This window comes from Ornithorhynchus anatinus, chromosome X5, assembly GCF_004115215.2.
Source record: "Ornithorhynchus anatinus isolate Pmale09 chromosome X5, mOrnAna1.pri.v4, whole genome shotgun sequence".
NCBI lineage: Eukaryota > Metazoa > Chordata > Mammalia > Monotremata > Ornithorhynchidae > Ornithorhynchus > Ornithorhynchus anatinus.
This window is the reverse complement of record NC_041753.1, coordinates 39,188,597-39,215,347: the sequence shown is the minus strand read 5'-3', so window position 1 is coordinate 39,215,347 and position 26,751 is coordinate 39,188,597.

Below are 26,751 nucleotides of genomic sequence, written 5' to 3'. Positions count from 1 at the left end.
TTCTTCCTCCCCCTCCCCCCAGTACCGTACTCGTCCGCTCAACTGTATATATTTTCATTACCCTATTTATTTTAACGAGATGTACATCACCTTCATTCTATTTATTTGCTATTGTTTTAATGAGATGTTCATCCCTTTGATTCTATTTATTGGTATTGCTTTTGTCTGTCTGTCTCCCCCGATTAGACTGTAAGCCCATCAAAGGGCAGGGACTGTCTCTATCTGTTACCGATTTGTACATTCCAAGCGCTTAGTACAGTGCTCTGCACATAGTAAGCGCTCAATAAATACTAATGAATGAATGAATGAAAAATAGCATTCAGTAAGTTCCCACTGCACTAAGTGGCCCACTTAGTGCAGTGACCTGAACTAGGTACTAAACATGGTTCAGGCCTCCCCGCCGCCCCTGTATTTTACTTCCATTGACATTTAAACTTCCAAATCATGTTTTTCGGGTTTTTTTGGCAAGTCTTATTATGCACTGCTGAAAATGCTCATGCATCACTTGTGCCTGTGTGGAGACTAGCCAGTAATGCTAACACAACTGGTATATTTAGAAAAGATTCCTTTAGGACACAATGGAAGTGGTCCCACAACATTCAAGCTCAAGAGGCAGCAAAGAGCCATCTACTGTCCATCCTCTCCATCCTATCAACCAATGCAGGAGTCAAACTTGTTCATGTTTCAAATGTTGGGACAGTTGAGGCTGTTTGTTGCTAAGAATTGTTTTCCCTGGGACTATTGTTGATATATTTAGTGTTTTATTTCAACTTATTTCCTTTTTTTCCTTTAACATAACATTCTTCATTCAACCACATTTATTCTGTTGGATGCTTTGTATTCCCTCATTTAGCTTATGAGCCCATTTTAGGCCAGTGATTGTGTCTTAATTTGATCTTCTTGTATTTACTGGATCACTTGCTACAAAAGTTGTACACTTTATTCACTTATTCATGTTTTCATGCTCATTTTCCTTTTATCAGGAAACAGGTTTGTGTATCTCTTCTCTGCTAAACTGCAAGCATTTTGAGGGCAGGAATTATAGCTTAATAATGAGAATAATATTTGTGCCAAGCACTATACTCCAAACACTGGAGTAGAAAATAATAAAAATATTTATGGTATTTGTTCAGCAATTACAGTGTGCCAAAAACTGTACTAAGAACTGGGGTAGATACAAGTTAATCAGGTCAGTCACAGTCCCTTGTCCCACATGGGGCTCAAAGTCTAAATAGGAGGAAGAACAAGTACGTGGTCCTCATTTTACAGATAACAGGCAGAGAGAAGTGAAACGACTTGTCCAAGGTCACACAGAAGACAAAGGGCAGATCTGGGATTCGAATTTAAGATCTGACTCTCAGGCCTACGCTGTTTCCACTAGGTCTTACTACTCATTTCTGCCTCTATTGTACTTTCCTAAATGCCTAGTACTATGTTCTGCACACAATAGGTGCTCAATAAATGCTATTTATTAATTTACCCCAACATTTAGTATAGTGTGTTGCACACAGTAGGTGCACAATAAATGGTAACATTACTACTGATTAATTTGACAACCTTCCTAGGATGTAGGGGAAGGCCAAAGGTTGGACAGAGAGCTTAGAACTGGCCTAAGTCTGGGGCAGTAGGGATATGCATTTTAAACATAGCTCATCTTTTCCTTGGATCAAGCATGTTTCTGAATAGGAAAACAGTTAAAAAATTATTGAGAATGCTTCAAGATGGAGTAATCACTGGTTTTTTTTTAGCCTTTTGATGTCTTTTTCACATTTTACTGGGGCAGATATTGTTCTAACATTAAGAGAGTTATAATTGAAGCAACATACAACAGATAGCTGCTTTGTCTTATAATGCTATTTAAGCTATTTCTTAGGAAAGAAAGACTTCAGATATTATGACTTTGTTAGCAATGATTAGTATTTTCATCTTCAATGATGTTGAAATATAGTAATTGTTATTAATTAAGTTGTTCTTGGTGCTTTGTTTAGAACCCCTATAAAGAATCAATGCATTTTTGCATTACCAAAAAACTCAGGTGCAGACAAAATAGCAATAACATTATTAACAATAATGCAGGAAATATCCTGATAATGTATTGAAAAATACAATCCTTATTTAGAATCTGTAACCAGAGGGGTACTAAAATAAAAGCTTGACCTAATTTATGAATGGTTGAAAGTCCAATTAATACATAAAAAACTTTGACACTTAGATCACTCACTCTATGATGGGGCAAAGCTATGGTTGACATTAAATCTATGTCCACAAATTCATGGGGCAGGCAGAAGAGAGATGGAAGAGAATGGAAACCAAAACAAAACAAAAGAAACAAGATACAATGAGCACCTAGTCACTTGATGCTGTACTAAGCACTATATGGGTATAAAGACAGACATTTTATTCCCTAGGAAATGATAATCTGAAGATATGTAACAAGCCTTTCAAAAACAAAAATTACAAATGAATCAGCAACTTTTCATAACTAATCACAAGCAAGAACCAATAAAGAGCAGAGACTAGGAAAAGGAGTGTGAAATACTACAAAAATCAGGTCATCATGATGCAGGCAATTGTTTAAATGCTGGAATGCATATGCATTTTCTCATTCAAGAAATGTTGAAGGATAATATCACTGACTTAATTATGAAAGGTAAGAGAGAAGTCAGAATAAAAACAACAGAACCGAATTCCTGGCTGAGTAGTGATAATGGATTTAATTGAACTGAATTAACATCCATGAAATGTGACTTAGTAGGGGAACACTGATTATCCATCTCTAATTAGCCGAGACTCCACTTTGTCCATATTTGATGTAAAGTCATGGTATGCAAAACGTTATTAAAACCCTTACTAACCTCATTATGGGGGGAAAAAGTCAGAAAAGCACTCTAGATCTTTCTGAAATTGGACTCGAGGTAATAATGAAATTTATTACTCAAAGATGATCTTAGGAGAAAGTATACAGAATGAAAAGAATTCAAAACAGTGAGTACTACAAATTCAGGAATAGGGACTGGAACAACTAACAGTATTGGTGGACTGCCTTAACTGCTATGCTACTTCTCAGAAAATTGTATACCAAGTTATCTCAATACTTATGTATCTTATCTGGCACTGAATACATATAAATACTTCGTACCTACCACTCTCTCATTGTGATTTGGCTTCTCCCAACCCGTATGCTTTAAGTATGAGGGATGATACTGAGCTATTTTCAAAATCTGTCAGTCACCCTAAAAGTGTTGATTTGATTTTCATTTTTAGTCTGTTGAGTATTTCAAAGAAAATTGCATTTGAACATAATTGTGGCATCCATTGGGGTGTAGTCACTGTCTTTAAGCCAGGATAGCAAATATGGATATGTTAAAAAAAAAAGTTACAGTTCAAAGGCAGGCAGAGAGTTTAAGGTGAAGTTCCTAAACTGAAGATTTGAAGATATTTGATAAGGTCTGTGATCTGGGGATGGATGTCTGCAGAAGTTGATAATATATGGTAGGAACTTCAGCTTTCCAAGATTTGTACCAGTCAAGCAGTAAAGCTAGTGACCACTCTCCAATTTTTTCTCCACCTCTCATCTACCTCAACCCCTCCCAGGCCCTTTCCAACCTGTAAAGAACTTGAGAACCAAATGTTGTAGCCCTCCTCTTCCACAAATTTGAAGATTACTAATGGAGGGAAAAAGATGCTTTGACAGAACTCTTTCAAAACATGATCTCTACTGTACAATCATTTTCTCATATTTCAATAAATGAGTTTTAAAGATTAGATAATGACTTTCACTCTATGTGCTAGATTGTAAACTCCTTGAGTGGAGGGATATCGTGTTTACTTATTCTATTGTACTCTCCTAAGCATTTTACAGTACTCTGCACACAGTATGCTCTCAATAACACCACTCAACAGAGTGTGTGTGTGAGAATATACATGTAGACAGAGAGACAGCCATCCTTTTTCCAAGGATGATGTTACTGACAGTGAGACCCTAGTCATTAATACAAATGTCATTAAAGACCCAGATGGAACTGATTCTCAAACATTGTTTACAAGTAATGTTAACTCCTTGCTCAGCTAAGGAGTTTGTTCTCTGACATGGTGTGTCTGTTTCCAAGCCTGCCTCCTGCCATCCTGATCTTATTACACCTCTGCTCAAGGAGAGCAACCCCTCATCCAATTACTACTGGCCCCCAAACTGTTCTGTCTGCTTTAGTCATCTCCCCAAAATCCACTACTTGGGACTATGCTTTACCACTCTTCAGTATATTTTATTCTGCCCTCTGGGCTTGCATCTGCTCCCTGTCAGTTTACCATACAGCCAGCTGCTTAGACATCCTCTTGTCCTCCATTCTCAAGCAATCATCTATTGAGTGCTTACTGTGTGCAAAGCACTGCACTAAGCACTTGGGGGAGGACAATATAATGCAGTTGGTTCTCTTCCCTTATCTCACTCTCCAGACCTGTGCTGTTGTAAGCATTGCTTCAATGCTGGTGAACTAACTGCATTTTAGGATCTTCTTGCTGGTAGTAGTAGCAATAATATTTATTAAGCTCTTATTGTGTGAAGGGCACCCATGCACTGCAAAATAATACACAGGTGGCAATTAAACAAGGTCCCTGTTGGGGAGGCTCACAATCTGTTGTTAACCCTGACTGATGCCATGCCAAGTCAGGGTTGAGTCAAGGGAGACTCAGAGTCTCTGGGTCTAAGCACAATCAACTTCACCGAAGCCCCCCATCACTGTATCCAAGTGACCGGACAGTCTACCTCTACTCCTCAGATGGACCACACTCAGCTTTGTGTTCTCTTCCTTTACACTTAATTTCCCTGTCCCTTCTGTGATGTTGCTTCCTTAGATTTCCACTCTCTCTTCCTTGGCCCCACCTGGTCCACCTCAACTCCATCATCCCAGCCCCTCCTCTTGACATCCCTTTTAGGGCTCAAAAGTAGGATCGTGTTATGTCCACAGGGTCGTGACTTGTGGGTGGAGTTCTGGATGATCCATACCCTACTTTTTCGTCTGCCACTGCACTCCTCCTCACAATTACCCCCTGGTCTGCCATGTTAATCTTATTTCTACCCTTCCATACATACCTTTTATTTCCTGACTTAACTTCCTTAGTTTGTTTTGCCACCGTAAATCTGTCACTACATATTCTGTTTCCCACTGTAAATGTTCATCCTTTCATTTCCCCCATTCTGACTTGCCATTTAAAGTTGGGTATGGCTCTGAGGTGATTCCAGTGAAACTGCTCCAGAAGCTGGATATGTCTTCTCTAGGATCTGTGGCTCAGTCATATTCAAAGTTAGACATCAGAACCATCCTTGTAGACCTTCATTTTAGTATGTAGCTTGAAGACCTCCTTGTCACCAAACTTTGTCTTGAAGTCTGCCAAAGTCACATTACCTTTAATTCTGTTTTCTCTTTATCTATCCTTATATCATTGGACATTGTGCTGTTTCAGATGGAAGAAAATAGTGACTACTTTAAATTCTGTGTTGCCTATGGAAATAATAATTATGGTATTTGTTAAGTGCTTACTATGTGCCAAGCATTGTTTTAAGTGCTGGGGTAGATACAAGGTAATCAGGTTGTCCCACGTGGGGCTCACAATCCTAATCCCCATTTTACAGATGAGGTAACTGAGGCACAGAGAAGTTAGGTGACCTGCCCAGGGTCACACAGCAGACAAGTGGTGGAGCCAAGCCTGTGCTCTCTCCATTGTCACACTGCCTAACCTTTGGTTGGGAATAGGATTTTCCAGGTGAAGGTTGGTACATACCTTCTGTTATTCAGTCAGATTGTCAGAACAAAAAGCTGTCCTGAATATGTCAAGTGGGTCATAATCATTTTCATTTCTTCTTATAGAACAATATCCATTCTAAGCCCTTACTTCCCGGTTTAAGTCCTCCCTTCTACATCCATTGTCACTGTATATGAGTCTATTCCCTTTAAGCACTTTGATATTTACACCACCCCTCAACATTTATAGACATTTCCAGCCATAATTTATTTTCATGCCTGTTTCTCCCTCTAGTCTGTGAGCAGGGATCATGTCAACCAACTCTGTTGTATTATACTATGCCAAGTGTTTAATATAGTGTTCTGCACAGAGTAAGCTTTCAGTAAATGCCATTGATTGATAACATGCATCCAAGCAGCTGAATATACAGCCTCAAGACTGTACCGGTGAAGGCAGGCACCAAAGTTCAGTAGGAACAGTGGCCTGGTAGGCTAGAGAGAAGAGGTAGAGGTGTTGGGAGGACAGAACACACTGTGGGTTTTGGAGTTCAGAACCAGTCAGTCATAATTGAGTGCTATACTAAGCGCTTGGGAAAGTACAATGTAACAGACATTCCCTGCCCACAGTGATCTTACAGTCTAGTGATAACCAAGAGGTTACCACTGATTACAGGCTTAGAAGTTGGTACCTGGAGGTCAGGATCCATAAGTTGAGAGGGGGGACAGACCTGGAGGTTGGAGATGAGAAGCCAGAATGGAGCATGGGTCTAGGAGCTCAAGCAGAGAGGCCAAGGTTTCTGGTTAGTGTAATACCAAAGGTCCAATATAAATCCAATGGTGTCAGAAATCTTGATGTTGAATTTGAGCACCAAGTTTGAGGCAGAGCAAAGGCCCAAAGTTGGAACACCAACACCACAGACTTCACTATGCCAAGGCCAGCTGAGCAATCAGAACTGGAGAAGACTAGGCAAAATGGTCTTCAGAGGATTGAAAATAAACTAATGGATGGTTGGCTCCTTCCCCTGCAATCTCAAAGCTGTTTCCCTGTAGCTGGTGGGGAAACCTCTCAGGCTGGCTCAGATGCACAGCAATTCCAGGATCAACCACTTAGGTAGACACACATGTGCATATGTATACTCTATTGCTACCTCCTCTCTCTAAATGAATTTTATAATCTGTCTCCCCTGATAGACTGTAAACTCCCTGAGAGACAGGGATCAGCTCATTATGGAAAGGGGACATGTCTAACTATTATATTGTACTCTGCCAAGTGCTTAGTCCAGTGCTCTGCATACAGTAAGTGCTCAATACAATCAATTGATGTCTACAAATTTTGTGCTCTATACACAGTAATGCTCAATCAACACTGTTGATCGTCTATTTACGTGTGCATCAGTGTATGTTTCAGGCTGAGTAAATGTAAGGGTAGTAAATTGAGAATGCAGGAGGAAGGGTGAGAATAAGTATGGGAAAAATGGGAAAAGAATGAGGATGAGGAAAATGAGCATGATAATTGTAAGTAAGATGAATGTGTGAGGGTGAGTGTAGAAGTGGGTTTGAGAATTAAGTGTGGAGAGAGAAAGATGCATTCCAGAGTATTCAGGAATGAGAGACCTCAAGGGTGACAGGAGAGAGAGAGAATATGAATATAAAAAACACACCTTGTTTAATGGACCTTTATTCTTCCCTAGGAAGGCACTAATTTCACTACAATTCTGTGGATCTCTCTAATACTAAATAATGCCATCTGTTTTTCTTTCAATATATTATCACAACAGGTCTACCACCCTCCTCACACCTGTTGCTGCTACTCTTGTCAGTTACTTCTCTGAGCAGAACTTCCAACAGTGGTCAAAGGAACATTTTAGTTCTGTTGATATGAGCAAAGAGAAAAATTGGCAAGCTTCTTCACTATTTTACTTACAAGTCTGTCCTGGGCTAAGTTTAGCATTTATTTTCTATCATGGAAGTTCTATTAGGCTTTAGCAAACAAGTTTACATTTCCATTTCTATCAAAAACTTTAGGGGGTAAAAATTATTGGAAAAAAAATCTTTGGGGCATTCAGCCTCTAGAGGAAAATTTGAATTGATGAACACTACAAAAATACTCATCATATATGTTATATATAAACAGTATTGGGTGGGGGGAAGCAGAGACTAAAATGCCAGTGCTATTCTTTTACATTATTTTACCACTCCCTTCTCCCAATTTTCCTGCCTCCAGATCTGGGTCCACAGCAGTGGTGGCTGTAATACCATGGTGACATGCCTGATTTTTGCATGTCAACAGCTGCCTGCTTTCATATCAATTTAGCTGCCTGTTTGCCCCTGAACCTTTAGCTCTCAGGGACCTGCATTCATTTCAACAGTTGGCCAATGGAACCGTCAGATTAAGCAGTTTCTGCTCCTGAAAAACCTCTCCTATAAACCTCCAACTTCTCTGACCTAATCATTTCCCCCTTAATCGTCTTTAATCAGCCCATTCCTGTCTGTTTTTCCCAGCATCCCCCTCCATCTTTCCCCACTCCTCATGCCATCCCCCCTCCCACCCCACCAATTCTTTTCCCAGCTTTGCCACTTGTCCATCTCCCAACACCGGCCCCTATCAGTGGACTTCCATCCAACCCCTTCTCATCTCTTGCATCATCCTCTTCCCCCCACTTCCCTCCCAACAGTGTCAGCCAAGTACAGCCTATGGAAGTCCCACTTCATCATGGGAAAGCTTCCCTTCATTCTTAACACATCCCTAAACCCTGTTACTACTCCTCGTTCCCCTTATTGAAACCTGATTCCCTCCAGATGACACCGTCACCTCTGGTACTCTCTCCAGAGGAGGTCTCATATCTATTCCCCACGACTCAATGGGGCAGGGGGAAGAGTTGGTTTCCTTCTCTCATACCAATGCTGCTTTCCCCCCATTCCATTCCCCCTTCTCTTTCTCTTCCTTGGAATCCCATGTCATCCACCTCTGCCACCCACTCAAATTACTGGTCACAGTCATCTACCACCTCCCAGGCCCCTCCTCCAAATTTCTGACCCATTATGATTCTTCTCATAGGGACAAACCCTACCCAATAAGGGGCTCACAGTTTAGAAGGGGGGAAATAAACAACAGAACAAAACAAGTACACAGGCATCAATGGCATAGCATTATAGATACATACACATTAATAAAATAAATTGAATAATATGTACACATTCACCACTGCTGTGGGGTGGGGAGGGCGGTAGAACAGAGGGAGGGAGTTGGGGGCAATGGGGAGGGGAGGACGAGCAGAGGAAAAGAGGAGGGGGATCAGTCTGGGAAGGCCTCCTGGAGGAGGTGAGCTGTCATGTTCCTTGTGAACACTGTGATATAAAATAGCTGTGCCTTTCTTTTCTAAATTATTCTGACCCCTTTCCCACATTTCTTCTCTCCCCCACTTGACTGTAAGCTCCTTGTGGGTAGGGAATCTGTCTACTGTTATATTCTACTCTCCCAAGTGCTTAGTACATTGCTCTGCACACAATAAGCACTCAAATACTACTGATTGATGGCTAACCCTTGTAGTTTAAAACTATTTTCCCTAAGGAAAAGAAAAAAGTTTACTCAAACCAAACATATTTTAATCTTAAAAACACTACAGCATAAACTAACATTACTCTAATAGAAGCAAGGGGCTTCATAATATATTTTATAAAACCATTAATTTTTTTGTTCAACTGAATGAGAAAGTCTTCAAACTCATACTTCCCAAAGGAATCAAAGCCTACCTACAAAATTCCAAAACCTAAACCCTTTTCATGTCTTACTGGTTAATTTAGATTGTAATTCTATGAACTTCAACAGACGAAGCAAAGAGGGACGTCAGCAGCACAGTTGAAACAAACTGTGAATCGGAGATTTAAAATGAGATTAAAGTAAAACCTCCCAGGATTCTATTCCACAATTCCTGGAGTAGTTTGAAGTCAGCTGTCATTAGTACATTCAGCTCCTGAAACCATCTTGATTTTTATACATTTCCTTTCCTGCAAATTAAGTGAGGGAACTGAATGTGGATTTAAACATTGTTGTTACTTAGTCTGAGCCCCATGTAGGACAGGGACTGTGTCCGATATGATAGTCTTGTATCTACCCCAGTGCTTTGAACAGAGCTTGACACATAGTATGCTCTTGATAAATATAATTATTATTAGAGGAAGCTAGTCACTGGAAAAAAAATTCTTGTCCATAATTAAGAATAAAGTGTTGACAAGTAGAAGTGGTACAAGAAGTAGTCCCCTCTAGACTGTAAGCTCATGGTGGACAGAGAATGTGTCTGTTATATTGTACTTTCCCAAGTGCTTAGTACAGTGTTCTGCACACAGTAAGCATTCAAATATGACTGAATGAAGTAATACTTAAGTGCTTACTTTGTGCCACTGTACTAAGCATGGGGGTAAATGCAACGCTATGTCAGACAGTCCCAACATGGGGCTCACAGTTTCAATGGGAGAACAGACATCAAATCCCCCTTTTACAGATGAAGAAACTGTGGCCCAGAGAATTTAAGTGAATTACCCAAGGTCACAGTAGGCAAGTGGCAGAGCCAGGATTGGAACCCAGATGCTCTGACTCCCAGGCCCGAGCTCTTTCCACTGGACCATGCTGCTTTTCATTACTAGTATCCTTCCCGTCTCTCAGGCCCACAACCTTGGTGTCATCCTTGACTCTGCTCTCTCATTCACCCCACACATCCAATCCGTCACCAACACCTGCCGGTCTCACCTTCACAATATCGCCAAGATCCGTCCTTTCCTCTCCATCCAAACTATCGTGCTGGTACAAGCTCTCATAATATCCCGACTGGATTATTGTGTCAGCCTCCTCTTGGATCTCCCTTCCTCCTGTCTCTCCCCATTCCAGTCTATTCTTCATTCTGCTGCCCAGATCATCTTCCTACAGAAACACTCTGGGCATGTCACTCCCCTCCTCAAAAACCTACAGTGGTTACCTATCAACCTTTAAATAAAACAAAAACTCCTCACTCTTGGCTTCAAAACTCTCCATCACCTTGCCCCCTCCTACCTCACCTCCCTTCTCTCTTTCTACCATCCTCCCCATGCACTTGGCTCCTCTGTCACTTACCTCCTCACAGTTCCCCATTTGCGCCTGTCCCATCGACCCCAGGTCCACATCCTACCACTGTCCTGGAATGCCCTCCCTCCTCACATCCGCCAAACTCTCTTCCCCTCTTCAAAGCCCTACTGAGAGCTCACCTTCAGGAGGCCTTCCCATACTGAGCACCCCCTTTCCCTCTTCCCTACTCCCCTCCATCCCCACCCACTGCTCTTCCTCCTTCCCCTCAGCACTGTGCTCATTTGTATATATTATTTATTATCCTATTCATTTTGTTAATAAGGTGTATATCTCCTTGATTCTATTTATCTTGAAGATGTTTTGTTTTTGTTTTGTTCTGTTTTGCTTTGCTGTCTGTTTCCCCCATTTAGACTGTGAGCCCATCATTGGACAGGGATTGTCTCTGTTGCCTAATTGTACATTCCAAGCGTTTAATACAGTGCTCTGCACATAGTAAGCACTCAACAAATACTATTGAATTAATGAATAAAGGTAATTGAGTGCCTACTGGATGCTTTGTACTAGGGAAAGTACAACAGAAGTACAACTCCTCACTCTAGGCTTCAAGGCTCTCCATCACCTTGCCCCTTCCTACCTCTCCTCCCTTCTCTCTTTCTACTGCCCACCCCGCACGCTCCGCTCCTCTGCCGCCCACCTCCTCACCATCCCTCAGTCTCGCCTATCCCACCGTCGACCCCTGGGCCACGTCCTCCCGTGGTCCTGGAATGCCCTCCCTCCTCACCTCCGCCAAACTAATTCTCTTCCCCTCTTCAAAACCCTACTTAAAACCCATCTCCTCCAAGAGGCCTTCCCAGACTGAGCTCCCCTTCTTCCTCTACTCCCTCTACTGCCCCCCTTCACCTCTCCACAGCTAAACCCTCTTTTCCCCCCATTTCCTTCTGCTCCTCCCCCTCTCCCTTCCCATCCCCTCAGCACTGTACTCATCTGCTCAACTGTATATATTTTCATTACCCTATTTATTTTGTTAATGAAATGTACATCGCCTTGATTCTATTTAGTTGCCATTGTTTTTACAAGATGTTCTTCCCCTTGACTCTATTTACTGCCATTGTTCTTGTCTGCCTGTCTCCCCCGATTAGCCTGTAAGCCCGTCAAACTGTAGGGACTGTCTCTATCTGTTGCCGACTTGTTCATTCCAAGCGCTTAGTACAGTGTTCTGCTCATAGTAAGCGCTCAATAAATACTATTGAATGAATGAATGAACAGAAGTATAAAAACACGCTCCTTTCCCTCAAGGAGACAGATACTCTAACAGGGGAGACAAACAAAAATATTTAGCTATGCAGTAATTAGAATAAATACATTGACTTAAAAAAAATACTAGAATCAATTCTTATAGACAATCCTATAACTGTACAAATATATTTAGCACATCTCAAATGAATTTTTTTTAAAACATTCAGTTTTAAAATTTGGAAGTCAGCTTTGTTATTCAAGCTTTAAAATTGCAAGGAAAACTTTTAAGACATGTTGATTCAGATTGATGCAAGAATATAGCAGTAGCATATATTGGGCTGCTTCTTCAAGAAACAAATATTCATTGTAGGCTCCTTGAGGGCAGAGATCTTGTCTAACTACTTTGTTGTACTCTCCCAAGCACTCAGTACAGTGCTTCTGCACACTAAGTGCTCAACTAAGTATCATTAAAGTGACCGATGTACCATTAGACTGATCCTTAGAATTTCTTTTCTTTGGTTTCATGCTATTTGTACCTTCTACTCCATGTTGTTCCCTATTAATCTTTAAGCCAACTTTCCTTCCCCTTTCCCAAGGAATGAACATATGTAAAATGGAGAATGCTTCTTGATGCTCTAGGAGCAAGGATGGCACTTAACCGTTAAATTTTTCTAAGAGCTTTTCTTTAATATATGGAGCACTCAAAACTGCCAGAAGATTCCAAAGATGCCGCCATTACCAATAATTATCAATTATTCCAGAAGAAAGGGGAAAGAGTGGGCTATAAAAGTGACAAAGCAATCATCCTACTTTCCACTGCCAAAAAGATTGACCACAATCCTTCCAAACAGAATACTGAAGAAAAGTCAACCTGAATATTAATGTGGCTTTAGACCACAGTGCAGCATAGCAGATATAAATTTTCCAGCATGACAGACACAAGAAAACTGCAGAGAGCAACATCAAGACTTCTAAACTGCGCTCATTGACCTAAAAACCAACAACAAAAAAAAAAAAAGTAAAAAAATCCACATTTGACACCATCAATAGACTGAGGTTCTGGAAACTGCTAAGGAAAATTTGTTATCCTGAGAAATTCACAACATTCTTATGATACTCCACAAAAGAATAATAATAATGATATTTGTTAAGCACTATGTGCCAAGCACTGTTCTAAGCGCTGAATGGTCTACAAATTCAGAGTTAAGTGCACTGTCTGAGGAGGCTTTCCACATCAGTCGTAATGAAGCAGATCTGTATTTATTCAATCTTATTTGAGAGCTTTCTATATGCAGAGCACTGTACTAAGCGCTTGGAATGTACAATTCAGCAACAGAGAGACAATTCCTGCCCAATAAGGGGCTCACAGTCTAAAACCGGGGAGACAGACAGCACAACAAAACAAAACAGTCTGGAGTAAATATCAAGATGAATAGAATCATAGATATATACACATTAACAAAATAGAGTAATAAATAATATAAACAAATATGCACAGTGCTGTGGGGAGGGGAAGAGGAGCAGAGGGAAAGGGGGGCTCAGTCTCAGAACGCCTCCTGGAGGAGGTGAGGCCTGATAGGTTGTCTTGTTCCACCTATTCTATTCTGCCATGCTTGAGGATGCAACAAGAGATCTACAAAGTGGAGTCAAAATAATGAATCTACTGGGATTTTCTTCTGGCTCAGTAGGCTGTGAATATCAATCAAATGAATCAAATTTAGTGAGTGCTTACTGTGAACAGAAAATTGTACTAAGTACTTGGAAGAGTACAATATAACAAGTTAGTAGACACATTCCCTGCCCACAAATAGCTAATAGTCTAGAGGGGGAGAAAGACATTAATCTAAATAAATTGTGATATATACTTAAGTGCTGAAGGAGGGTTGAATAAAGGGTGCAAATTCTAGTGCAAGGGTAACACAGAAGGGAGTGGGACAAGAAGAAATAAGGGCTAGTTGGGAAAGGCCTCTTGGAGAATATCTGCTTTTAATAAGGCTTTGAAGGTGGTGAAAGCGATGATCTATTGGATATGAAGAGGGAGGGCATTCCAGGCCAGAGGATGAGCATGGGTGAGAGCTCATTGGCGAGGTAAACAAGATTGAGGTACAGTGTATAGGTTGGGTTTAGTAGTGAAGTGGGAAGGCTGGGTTGCAGTAGGAAGTCAGGTAGGTAAGGTAGGAAAGGGCAAGATGATTGAATGTTTTAAAGCTTATGGTAAAGGAGTTTCTGTTTGAGGTGGAGATGGATGGGCAATCACTGGAGGTTTTTGAGGAGCGGAGAAACACAGACAATGGTTTTGTAGAAAAATAATCTGGGCAGCAGAGTGAAGTATGGACTGAAGTAGAAAGAGACTAATTAATAGTATTAACTGAGCACTTACTGTGCACAGAGCACTGTACTAAGCACTTGGAAGAATAGTTTATAGCAAAGTTGGTAGACACATTCCCTGCCCACATGGGACTTACAGTCTAGAGGGGTAGACAAACATGAATATAAAAAAATAAATTACTGACATGTACTTAAGTCCCAGGGGACCAAGGGTGGGGTGACTAAAGGATGCAAATTCAAATGTGAGGGTGACACTTGTATCCTTTTAGTTTGACCATGTATCTTATTATCAATAATGTATTGTTATCATTGTCTTTTTCTATTCCCATCTAGAATGTGAGCCCCATGTGGCCATGGACTATGCCTGATCTGTTTGTACTTACCACAGTGTTGGTCACATAGTGATCACAAATACAATAACTAATCCAATGATATGAAAAAAGTTTAGATGCATTTACAGTCCTACACACAAAGATTGGCCTCAGTAACTAAATTTGGTCATCTAGGCATTATGTTGTATGACACCACCAGTTACATTCCCACAAGCCCCATCCAAAAAATTAGGCTTCATCCAGTTATTTCAGTGGCAGATAGGGGAAATATGGTTTAAAGGAAAAATGCCTCATAGCTTCAACACCACCAAGTAGAATTCAAGAAGGTTGTGGAAGAGGAAAAAAGCCTTTTTAAAGCTTGGTTCACTTCAGGTTTTAACTTAATAAAAGCTTGAATTATATTTCACTTGTTTCTCTAACAGTGGTCATTAGCATCTCATGAGGGGAAACCAATTTACACTGTTTAAAACCAGTTTCCACAAAACAATCCATCCTAAATTGCAATTCATTCCCTTTTACTATGCTAATAAAGATTGATAACAGGGTTTATATACAAGTCTGTCACTTTTTTTTTTGTACCCGCTCCCCCATCACCCCCCCCCCCCCCCCACCAACATAACCTGTTAAATCCTACTATTTGTAAGGTGCTGAACTAAACACAGGGGTAGAGACAAGACAATACAGTTGGACACAGTCCCTGTTCCACATGGCACTCAATCTAAATAGAATTTAATTCCCATTTTACTGAAGACGTAACTGAGGCACAGAAAAATTAGATGATTTGCCCAAAGTTACATGGTGGACAAGTGGTGGAGCTGGTCCTAGAACCCAGGTCATCTTCCTCCCGTACCCCTGTTCTTTCCACTAGACAATGCTGCTTCCCATGCCTAAATGCTTTAAAGCAGCATTCCTGGCAGAGCTATTTCAGTCAATAGTATTTAAGTGCTCTATACCAAGCAAGTGCTTAACTAAGCACTTGGGAGAATGCAAAAGGTTAAAAGACATCACCCCTGCCTTTGAAGAGTTAGTTTTCTCCACACTTCCCTGCTAGGGGTGAGGGACCCGGCAACAACATAGCGAGGATTCACAGTGGTATAAGGGCCTACAGTTCTCACCCTGAGGATGTCTATCATGCTCCAGTGTTCCAGTCACTTAAGGGAACTCAAACCTGCACATCTAGCATGTGACACTCCTCAAGGGAACCTTCCCCCAGTCACTTTTTTTTAAAATAGCATTTGTTAAGCACTCACTATGTGCCAAGAACTGTACTAAGTGCTGAGGTAGATACAAGCTAATCAGATTGGACACTGTCCCTGTCCCATGTGGGTCACACCGTCTTAATCCCCATTTTACAGATGAGGGAACAGAGGCACAGAGAAGGTAAGTGACTTGCCCAAGGTCACACAGTAGACAAGTGATGGAACCAGGATTAGAACCCAGGTTCTTCTGACAGCCAGGCCCATATTCTGTCCATTAGACCACTCAAGGCAGACGTACAATTGTAATCAAGATGTTGAATTCAAGAACCTACTTCAGCTCCCACAACCCTGAGGATCCATCCACTTTAAGGGAATTTCTCTACCAGAGCACAGACTCACATAGCAGGAATATTATTGTATTCACGAGTTACTGCCCATCGGGATTCTACAACCATGACATACCTTCAGACTATTCCACCCCATCTCTCATAGGATGTGTCTAGATGCTTTAGGGTTTTCTGCCCCATGGGAATTCATCATCAACCTTTTCTGAGCCTGAGAAATGCAACTTATAGACTGAGCTGTCCTGACTGGCAGGAATTGAAAGGTAGAATAAAAGGAGGAATCACTTCAAAAATTGTTAGAGGCAACTTCTACACACAAATATATATATACTCTCTTTAAAGTCCCTATAAGCAGGGGCTGGTTGCCTTGTGACTGACCCAAAGAAGCATTTCTTGTTTTATCCTAAGAACCCATCATTAGGTTCAGCATTGGTTCAGTAACAATCCTGTTATTTTAATCAATCACATTTATTGAGAGTTTACTTTGTGCAGAGCACTAAAGTAAGCACTTGGGAGAATACAATGTAAGAGTTGGTAGGCATGTTCTCTGCCTACAATAAGCTCATTAGAGGATTTTTTTTTAATGAATCTCTTGTGTTATCTTTAAGGTTCTCTTAACATTAGCAAGAATAATAAAACTTAGTTCATTAGATTTCAGTGTTTGGCAATATCTTATTCCAGTATCTTAAAGTAAAAAAAAAGTATTTTAAAATAGTGTCAGACAAAAAAGATAAGGAATTGTTACTAGCAAATTTAACAGTATCAGGATTAGGCAGTACCCATGTTGTGAAGATGATTAGATTCAAAGAAAACATAAGGCAAAACTTTTCACCCAGCAGACAGGACACTTAAGGAATTTATTACCATAGGAAATTGTGCCAACGAGAAATGTCAATAAATTTAAGAAAGCTATGGTTAAATTAATGGATGACAGGTCCAAAAATGGCTAGTCAAAGTAAAAGTTACAGATGTTAGAAGACGACAAAATCAATTATCAGAAACTGAATACTGGAGGGACCATTGGTTTCAGCCACTTTAACATTTCTTATGCTGTAGCCACTAGGAAAGGCCAGCTTGTTATGTAACAAGGGGTGCTCTCCTTCTGTTTTGGGAAGTTTGGAATGGCCAGAGGCAGATTTGAAAACAGACAGGTCCTGTGTGGGACAAACCCACAACAAGGAATTCTCCTTAAGTGCAGGGTGGCCAGATGTTGCTCACATCTGTCTTTTCTGTCACACTAGTACACACCGATAGGCGTCTATTGTCAATAGCATCATCTCCAAACATAAGGACCGCTATAGTAACCTCTAGAAGAAGAATATAAAAACAACTGATTGCTTAAATTGCTGCAATAATGGTTTTAGATGCTAGAATGATAATGGGGAATTAGTGTCTGTTAGTAACTTCCTGAAGCAAGGAAGGGAAATCATGTCTCACATTCATACATAGTATAATTACATAATTGTTATTCATTCAATAGTATTTGAGTGCTTACTATGTGCAGAGCACTGTATTAAATGCTTGGAATGTAAAATTTGGCAACAGATAGAGACAATCCCTGTCCAATGACGGGCTCATAGTCTAAAGGGGGGAAACAGACAGCAAAGCGGAACAAAAATAAGACAACAACATCAAGATAAATAGAATCAAGGAGATATACACCTTATTAACAAAATAAATCGGGTAATTAATATATACAAATGAGCACAGTGCTGAGGGGAAGGAGGAAGAGCAGAGGGTGGGGGAAAAGGGGAGGCTCAGTCTGGGAAGGCCTCCTGGAGGACGTGAGCTCTCAGTAGGGGATTGAAGAGGGGAAGAGTTAGTTTGGCGGATGTGAGGAGGGAGGGCATTCCAGGACAGTGGTAGGATATGGGCCAGGGGTCAACGGCGGGATAGGTGTGAATGGGGGACAGTGAGGTGAGTGGCAGAGAAGTGGAGTGTATGGGATAGGCGGTAGAAAGAGAGAAGAGAGGTGAGGTAGGAGGGGGCAAGGTGATGGAGAGCTTTTAAGCCAAGAGTGAGGAGTTTTTGTTTCATGTGAAGGTTGATAGGTAACCATTGGAGGTTTTTGAGGAGTGGAGTGATGCCCAGAGCGTTTCTGTAGGAAGATGATCTGGGCAGCGGAATGAAGAATAGACTGGAGTGGAGAGAGACAGGAGGAAGGGAGATCCAAGAGGAGGCTGACAATAATCCAGTTGGAATATTACGAGAGCTTGTACCAGCATGATAGCAGTTTGGATGGAGAGGAAAGGACGGTTCTTGGTGATATTGTGAAGGTGAAACCGGCAGGTGTTGGTGACAGATTGGATGTGTGGGGTGAATGAGAGAGCTGAGTCAAGGATGATACCAAGGTTGCAGGCCTGTGAGACGGGAAGGATGGTAGTGCTCTCCACAGTGACAGGGAAATCAGGGAGAGGACAGGGTTTGGGAGGGAAGATAAGGAGCTCGGTTTTAGACATGTTGAGTTTTAGATGGTAGACAGACATCTAGGTGGAGACATCCTGGAGGCAGGGGGAGAGAACAGGGGAGGAGATATAGATTTGAGTAGAGATGATAGTTGAAGCCATGGGAGCAAATGAGTTCACCAAGGGAGTATTCATTCATTCATTCAATAGTATTTATTGAGCGCTTACTATGTGCAGAGCACTGTACTAAGCGCTTGGAATGTACAAAATCAGTAACAGATAGAGACAGTCCCTGCCCTTTGACGGGCTTACAGTCTAATCGGGGGAGACAGGCAGACAAGAACAATAGCAATAAATAGAAGTATAGACTATAGATGGAGAACAGAAGAGGGCCAAGAACTGACCCTTGAGGAACCCCTACAGTTAGTGGATGGGAGGGGGAGGAGGAGCCCATGAATGAGACTGAGAATGCACAGCCAGAAAGATAAGAGGAAAACCAGGAGAGGATGGAGTCCATGAAGACAAGGTGAAATGAAGTGTGGAGGAGAAGGAGATGGTCAACAGTGTCAAAGGCAGATGAGAGGTTGAGGAGGATTAGGATAGAGTAGGAGCCATTGGATTTGGCAAGAAGGAGGTCACGGTTGACCTTTGAGAGGGCAGTTTTGGTGGAGTAGAGGGGATGGCAGCCAGATTGGAGGGGGTCCAGGAGAGAGGTGGAGTTGAGGAATTCAAGGCAGCGACTGTAGACACGTTCTAGGACTTTGGAAAGGAAGTGTAGGAGGGAGATAGGATGATAACTGGAAGGGAAAGTGGGGTCAAGAGAGGGTTCTTTTAGGATGGGGGGAGATATGGGCATGTTTGAAGGCAGAGGGGAAGAAGCCATTGGAGAGTGAGTGGTTAAAGATAGAAGTTAAGGAGGGGAGGAGGGAATGGGCGATAGTTTTTATAAGGTGAGCGGGAATGGGGTCAGAAGCACAGGTGGAGGGGGTGGCACTTGCGAGGAGGGAGGAGATCTCCTCTGAGGATCCTGCAGGGAAGGATGGGAAAGTAGGGGAGAGGGTTGGGAGGGGAGGGGATGGGGAAAGGGGAGCGGGGACTTTGGGGAGCTCAGACCTGATTGTGTTAATTTTCGTGATTAAATAGGTGGCCAGATCATTGGGGTTGAGGGATGAGGGAGGGAGAGGAACAGGGGGCCTGAGGAGAGAGTTAAAAGTCCAGAACAATTGGCAGGGGTGATGGGCATGGGCATCAATGAGGGAAGAAAAGTCGTTTTCCCTGGCAGAGGAGAAGGCAGAGTTAAGGCAGGAAAGGATAAATTTGAAGTGAATAAGGTTGGCTTGGTGCTTAGACCTTTGCCAGTAGCACTCAGCAGCTCGAGCATAAGAGCAAAGGAGGAAGACCAAGGCATAGATCCAGGGCTACAAGTTAGTGGGGCGAGAGCAGCAGAGGGAAAGATGAGCGAGTGAGTTGAGTTAATAATGTTGGTATTTGTTAAGCGCTTACTATGTGCAGAGCACTGTTCTAAGTGCTGGGGTAGATACAGGGTAATCAGGTTGTCCCACATGAGGCTCACAGTTAATCCCCATTTTACAGATGAGGGAACTGAGGCACAGAGAAGTTAAGTGACTTGCCCACAGTCACACAGCTGCCAAGTGGCAGAGTTGGGATTCGAACCCATGACCTCTGACTCCCAAGCAGAGGGTGGAGTGGAGTTGATCATCGAGAGTGGGAAGAGAAGACAGGGAGGCAAGGTGGGGTGTGATGCTTTGGGAGAGACTGATGGGGTCAAGAGAGCAGAGGTCTCTGTGGGGGAGTAATACAGATTTGCAAGGGGAGGGAGTGTGAGAGAGGAGGCAGGCGAGAAGGTTATGGTCCGAGAGAGGGATTTCAGAGTTGGTGAGGGAGGAGATAGTGCAGCGGTGAGAGATGATGAGATCGAGGGTACGACCAAGTTGGTGAGTGGGCGAGGTGTGGTGGAGCAGGAGGTTGGCAGAGTCAAGGAGTGATAGTAGGCAGGCAGCAGAGGGGTCACCAGCGACACCCATGTGGATGTTGAAGTCTCTGAGGATCAAAGTGGGCAGAGAGAAGGAGAGAAGGTAGGTGAGAAAGCGGTCAAGGTGGTTAAAGAAGTTGGAGGTGGGACCAGGAGGGTGGTAGATGATGGCTACAAGAATCTGGAGGGGGTGGTAGAGGCAAATAATATGGGCTTCAAAGGAGGTGAAGGAGAGGGAAGGAGGAGGAGGGATAACACAGAAGCGGCACTGGGGTGCAAGAAGGAAGCCAACGCCTCCTCCATAGAATGTCTAACTCAAACAAGACAAACTAGTATGACATCATACGCATTTAATTTTACCCAAGCTCTACCCACACTGGGCTTGTATATCTAATGGTGCCAGTTTCTTCTGGACCAAATGAATTGTGAAAGCTTCAATTATATTTGTTACTTTTCACTCATGTGGAATATCAACCTTCATCATTCCTTCATTGTTGAGTTCTAAATAGTAACTTCTGATGATCAACAATGAGTTCTATCCTAGAGCTTAAATACCATGTAAGAACTGAGACAATTATGAACACAGTTTTTTCTTTTTATATCATCTCAGGAATTAGGAACATGTTAAATGGGTCATTAAACTTGATGCAGCAAGATTGTGGTATAAATATCAAAGCGATAATTTATTATGTAGAGTTATCAAATGAGCATCCCCTTAGAACAGATTCTTATCAATAATGTAGAGGAAAATGTCATCAGATTTACAATGCTACATAGGTTTCCTGACATTTGTTTGCCTATCTGTATCTTATTATTATTTTTAAAGTGAACTGGAACACTGATTGAGAGATTAAAATAATGACTGAAGGCTTAAGTGATGTAAAAAAACAAATTGAGTCCGAAGTGAACTGATCCTGATCTGATTATCTTGTATTGATCTCAGTGTTTAGCACAGTATCGAGTATTTAGTAAGCACTTAACTTAAAAAAAAATTTAAGAAGATGGAGAAGGACTTTTTTTAAAATAAGCAAATGTGGGTCAGTCAACATTTTAGGCTCTATAGCAACGTTTTTTCACCAGTGATCCTATTTGAGCTTCTTCGGTCTGCTTCTAGATCTCACATTGCAATCAGCTAGGAGCAGAAGGGTCTGATAACATTACATTTTGTCATATATCTTTCATCTTGACTTTCAGGATCATATGAGGTTGATGGCTTCAGATTACCTTCCAAGCGAAATCCAAACTCTGAAAATTTGTATAATGAATGAATGTGTGATTTTTTTTCTATTCATGGATGATAAACTCTATTAAGTTAGTGCTTGGTTCATTGTTAAAACATGGTGGCATTTACTGCAAGGAAAACTGTTGAAGTTCCCCCTGCCACCCACCCAAAAGAAAAACCTGTAAGATATTTTTGTAAAGCCATTGTCTATTTCTAGTTTAACACAGGTGATACACAGTAAACTGGTTGGGGATCAACATTGTCCCAAGATAACTCTAAGAAAGGAAGGTTTAAGTGGTGGAATAATAACAATAATAATAATAATGCTGGTATTTAAGTGCTTATTTAGATCTAGTATAAAGCAATGGTAGGAATAGAAATTTATTTTGGGAGGTCTGGGAATATTGCTATTAAGCTCATTGCATACTAGTAGGGCTGAAAGGTCCCTGAATACCCTTGCTATACATTTCCCACCATTTTCATCAGTCACTTTGAATTTCCACAGAGGCTCTTTTTAAAAATAATTTTTAAAAATCAAATGTTTTTAATCTAAGAAAAAAGGAGATATTGATAACATTTCCAAAAAGTACTAAAATATATTTTCTTTATTTCACCAGATAGCCCACCACACTTCTGCCCAAGAGAAAAATGAAGTAGAAATGTATATAAAAATGCAATGCTGTGTTTTGGTAGATTGTTTATATACTAATTAGATAATCTTTCACTCAAAATAAAGGAATATTTGTTAACCAGATTATGTGCAATAGAGCTTTCTGACTCAAATGTTGGAAATTGGTGTAAACCTATTTCACAATGAGGTCACTAAATACCTTAGGTCTTAGAATGGTCTCCCTTATGGCATGTTGCTTACTTTAAATTTAAACTTTGTTGGTTAAGACAATGGAAAGTGTCAGCCTAAATTTAGGAAGCAAATAATAATAATGTTGGTATTTGTTAAGTGCTTACTATGTGCCGAGCACTGTTCTAAGCGCTGGGGTAGATACAGGGTAATCAGGTTGTCCCACGTGAGGCTCACAGTTAATCCCCATCTTACAGATGAGGTAACTGAGGCAAGACTGAGCTCCTCATCTTCGCTATCCAAACCCGGTCCTCTCCCAGCCTTCTCTATCACCGTGGATGGCACGACCATCCTTCCCGTCCCTCAGGCCCGCAATCTCGGTGTCATCCTTGACTCGTCCCTCTCGTTCACCCCACACATCCTATCCGTTACCAAGACCTGCCGGTTTCACCTCTACAATATCGCCAAGATCCGCCCTTTCCTCTCCACCCAAAAGGCTACCTTACTATTACGGGCTCTCGTTATATCCCGGCTAGACTACTGTGTCAGCCTTCTCTCTGACCTCCCTTCCTCCTCTCTCGCCCCGCTCCGGTCTATTCTTCACTCTGCTGCCCGGCTCATCTTCCTGCAGAAACGATCTGGGCATGTCACTCCCCTTCTTAAACAACTCCAGTGGTTGCCTATCGACCTCCGCTCCAAACAAAAACTCCTCACTCTAGGCTTCAAGGCTCTCCATCACCTTGCCCCTTCCTACCTCTCCTCCCTTCTCTCTTTCTACCGCCCACCCCGCACGCTCCGCTCCTCTGCCGCCCACCTCCTCACCGTCCCTCGGCCTCGCCTATCCCGCCGTCGACCCCTGGGTCACGTCCTCCCGCGGTCCTGGAACGCCCTCCCTCCTCACCTCCGCCAAACTGATTCTCTTCCCCTCTTCAAAACCCTACTTAAAAATCACCTCCTCCAAGAGGCGTTCCCAGACTGAGCTCCTCTTCTCCCTCTACTCCCTCTGCCATCCCCCCTTTACCTCTCCACAGCTAAAGCCTCATTTTCCCCTTTTCCCTCTGCTCCTCCACCTCTCCCTTCCCATCCCCACAGCACTGTACTCGTCCGCTCAACTGTATATATTTTCGTTACCCTATTTATTTTGTTAATGAATTGTACATCGCCTTGATTCTATTTAGTTGCCATTGTTTTTACGAGATGTTCTTCCCCTTGACGCTGTTTATTGCCATTGTTCTTGTCTGTCCGTCTCCCCCGATTAGACTGTATGCCCGTCAAACGGCAGGGACTGTCTCTATCTGTTGCCGACTTGTTCATCCCAAGCGCTTAGTACAGTGCTCTGCACATAGTAAGCGCTCAATAAATACTATTGAATGAATGAATGAATGAGGCACAGAGAAGTTAAGTGACTTGCCCACAGTCACACAGCAAACCATAAACTATATTGAAGAGCATTCTGCTGTAGATTGTTACTCAGTGTTGTGCTAACTTTTTCCAAGCTTGTGAAAAGCAGAATTGCTCAATGGTATTTATTGTTCATAGAGAGCTCTACTATAAGAGCCCTGGGGAGTGTAACATACAGAGTTGGTAGACCTGTTCCCTGCCCACAAGTTTCCAGTCTAGAGGAAGAGAGACATTAATATAAATTATAGACATGCACAAGTACTGTGGGGCTGAAGGTTGAGCAATCCTCCCACCCGCTCCAATTTTCCTAAATGGCTTGGAGATTGGTATGTAAATAGGAAGTTGAGAATTCCTAGTACAAGTAGAGTCAGAAATAAGTAGCCTTCAGAATAGATGTTATGTATGTATTTCTCTCCTCAAATTAGCATATTGGGCAACTGCCTTCATTTTCAGTTTGCATCTTAATACATTATATTTTTAACCAGCTAAAATGTTTACAAGGAGGATGGTGGTATCAGTGGCAGAGGGAGAAGGGAGACAAGTCTCTAGAAATTACCTACTGTGTGGAGATAGAGGTGCCCCCTGCCAAGTCACATATGAGGAAATTGGGTCATAAAGGAAAGCAGAGGCATCAGATCTCTCCTTAGCTCCATTCATCCCTATCTTCTCTAAGCAGAGTTGGAGAAAGGAGCAGACAGTTGTCCCAGATTTCAGTCAAAGTTCATACCAGTTTGGGGGAAGGAGTGGCTCTAAATAACTACCAGCGTAACAAGGCTATTTTCTATCAAGCCCAGCTGTTACCACTTTAAAAAACACTTGGATGAGTAGTTGGGGCTGAAGTACTCACAACCCTATTGCAGTGGGAAAACACTGTAAATAAAGGTGGCCATCACAAGCTAGCCCTGTCCATAAGGGAGCTTCACCTTGCTGTTGTTCCACTTCACCCAGCTCTGATACATGTGCTTTTCTCCCTTTCCACAATACACTCCACCCCAAGACCCCCCCAGAAACTTTACTCCTACTAGAATCCCCCATCTCCAGGGGATCGTAGGAAATTTAATAAAGATAGCAGTTTCCCCAGATTTGCCCTCCACTACCACTAAGGCCATGATCTAAATACTCCCCTACCCCATCTCTTACCCTTCTACTAAATAATATTAAGACTGATTTAATACAGTCTATTTGCCTTAGAAACTTGACCTTTCCCTTCAAGCAGAAACTCCTGACCACTGGCTTTGAAAAAAATTCAGTCAGTACTTTCCCACTTACTTGCCCACTCTCTTTCCAGTCATTTCCAGCCTGTACTCTTTGCTCCCCTCAAACCTACCCCCTGTGCCTCATTGCCATCTCACCTATTTTGCTCACATACCTCTTCCACCCTACCTTTAACTCCCTCCTTCTTCATATGACAGACTATAGCCCTCTCCATTAAAGCACTACTGATGGAAAAAAAAGTCATATTTATTGAGCACTTATGTGCAGAACTCTGTACTAAGCACTTGGCAGAATACAAATATAATAGAGTTGTGTTCCCTGCCCACAGTGAGCTTATTACAGTTTAGAGGGAGATACAGACAATATAAATAAGTTACAGATATGTATTAAGTGTCATGGGGCTAACAAAGGGGTGAATAAGGGTGCAAATCTAAGTGCAAGGGTGGCACAGAAGGGAGTGGGAGAAGAGGAAATGAGATCTTAGTTAGGGAAGGCCAGTTGGAGATGTGCTTTTATTTAGTAAGACTTTGAATGGGGGGGGGAAGTGATCATCACTTGGATATGAAGAGGAAGGGTGTTCCAGGCCAGAGGAAGGATATGGATGAGAGGTTGGTCGAGGGCTAGACAAGATTGAGGTAAACTGAATAGGTTGGCATTAGAGGAGTGAAGTGTGCAGGCTGGATTATAATAGGAAATCAGAGAGAGATAAGGAAGGAGGGGGCAAGGTGATTAAATGCTTTAAAGCTATGACAAGGAGTGTGATATGGAGGTGGATGGGCAACCACTGGAAGTTCTTGAGGATTGGGGAAAACATGGACTGAAGGGTTTTGTAGACAAAATGATCTGGGCAGCAGAAGTATGGACTGAAGTCAAATCTCTTCCCCAATTAATTTTTAATCATCCCATTTTTGTGTCCCCAATTGCCTTTTCAGTACTCAGAGTCCACTTCAACAGCCAAGTGCATATCTTTGATCTCTATTACTTCCTCCTGTTGTACTCTGACTGCCTCCCTGGCTAAATTGTAAAGTCCTTGAGGACAGAGAACCATGCCCAAGCACTTAGTAAGGTACTCTGCACACAAAAGGTGCTCAGTAACCATTGATTCAAGGAGTTTAAGGAGTGTACATAGAAATATTTCTTAATTTTATAATCACAGTCCTAATACTGGCAGAAATAATCTCACAACACTACACATTTTCACCCTCTATTGGAATATCAGCAGGTACTTCACAAATCATTTCAAAGCCACTAAAATGATTACCACATCATTATGACTACTTTTAAAATTAAAAGGTCCTTGAATCAGTCACACATACTCCTACACCTCATTGTCTGTGCGCTAGAAACACATGCACAAGGATTCATATAACTATTCCCCTTTACAGAATCAGCACAGTGGCAAGGACCAGTTTGCCTATAAGTGGAAAGCCTTAAACAAAGCCACAAATTTCCATCAATATCAGTGTTGAGTAGTACCACT